This window comes from Phasianus colchicus, unplaced genomic scaffold, assembly GCF_987193195.1.
Source record: "Phasianus colchicus unplaced genomic scaffold, bPhaCol1.hap1.1 HAP1_SCAFFOLD_89, whole genome shotgun sequence".
Taxonomy (NCBI): Eukaryota; Metazoa; Chordata; class Aves; order Galliformes; family Phasianidae; genus Phasianus; species Phasianus colchicus.
In genome coordinates this window covers 108,465-110,000 of record NW_028325260.1, presented here as the reverse complement: position 1 = coordinate 110,000, position 1,536 = coordinate 108,465, and the positions used below count along the sequence as shown (strand labels likewise).

Sequence of the window (1,536 nt, the reverse complement as noted above, 5' to 3'; positions counted from 1 at the left end):
GGGCGGGCGCAGCCCCCCATCTCTCTCTCTGGCTCCATTTGTCCACGGTTTTCCTCGGTTGCCACCCCGCCGGCTAGCTGCTCGCGGCCGGCACCCGCCGGGCCCCGAACCGAGGCCGGCGCCGGCGCCTCGCTCAACGAACTCGGTACGCCTGCGGCTCGCGGGGCCGCTCGGCTGTCACACGGCTGGATTCGGTCGGGCGAGCCCTTGCTCCGGCACCGAGCGAACGGACGGACGAGCCCGCTCTCGGCCCGGGCGGGCGCCTCACCTCGCCTACGGCGGGAAGCGAACCGGAGAGGAGGCCGCCCGTGCCTGAACACCGGACGCCGCCGCGGCTTCCCCGGGACGGGGAGCGTGGAAGCGCCGGCCCGCCGGGGGCCCTCTCCGACGCGACCCGAATGGCCTCATCGATCGACAAGAAGACGGGTAGGGGGAAGGAAGGAAGGAAGGGAGGAGAAGATGCGAGCCCTTCTCCAGGACGCGGCGGAAAGACCGCGCGCGCACGTGCAGGCGGGTGTGCGTGGGCAACGTCTGCCGAGAGGTGCTCGCCCGTGCCTGAACACCGGCCCGCCCCACGCCACCCCGAGCGAGGCGGGGAGCGGGATAGGACCGGCCCGCCGGGAAGCCTCTCCGACGCGCCCGAGGAGCGCCTCTCGTGTTCGGCCGGGGCTCCCGCGTGCAGGTGAGGATGCGGTGCGGAACGAGAACGAGGCGCCGCCGCCACGACCATCGGGTCCCGCCTTCCACCCTCGCGGCGGGACCCACCGGGGACGCCCCCGGCCCTTCTGCCTTCGAGTGCCGGCTGACCGGACCGTGCCCTTCTCCGCGCTCGCTTTTTCTCTCGCCTTCTCCGCTTCGCGCCAGCGAGCGCGGCAGCCGGCTTCCCCCGTTCGTTCGATTGTTCTCTCTCGCCTTCTCGGGTTCGCCCTGGGCGGCGCGGGAGCCGGCTATTTCACCCGCACAGCTCTCTCTCGCCTTGCCCGGCTTTTTTTCGCCGCTCGCCCGGGAGACCGCCTTAACCCACCGCCGAACGGCGGGACGGGGCGCGACGGACAAACCGAAGCGACCGGATCGACCACACGAACCGACGCCCCAGAGAGCCGCCGCCACCGCCGACCGCCGCCGAAACCCATCTGGCCGGCCGGTCAACCCAGCTCGCGAGCGCCCGCTCACCACCGATCTCCGGAGCAGAGTCCGCACTCTCTCCTACCGACGAAAAGTAAAGGCATCCGAAAAGAAAGCTCCACGGACGACGACGCCGACTACCGGCAAAGGCTCCGAATGCAGCCGACCTTTACCTCGACATAACTGGAGGCAGAGAATTAGAGCGACGCCTCTGGCCGCACCGTAGCAGCAGCGCCCCCCCCCACACACAAAAGACGCCAACAGCCGCCGGAGCCGGGTAGACGTGGCCGCCGCTGCCGGAACGGCGCCGCAGCGACCCCTGGGCGGATGCGCCGCGCCTGGCAGACGGGCGGAGCCGGGTAGACGTGGCCGCCGCTGCCGGAACGGCGCCGCAGCGACCCCAGGCCGGTT

At 71.7% G+C, this 1,536-nt stretch overlaps 1 pseudogene; it reads left to right on the top strand.

Moving 5' to 3' along the window:
• Positions 1-734, top strand: part of LOC149911568 (uncharacterized) — a 1,544-nt pseudogene extending 810 nt beyond the window's left edge.
• Positions 735-1,536: the final 802 nt, after the last annotated feature.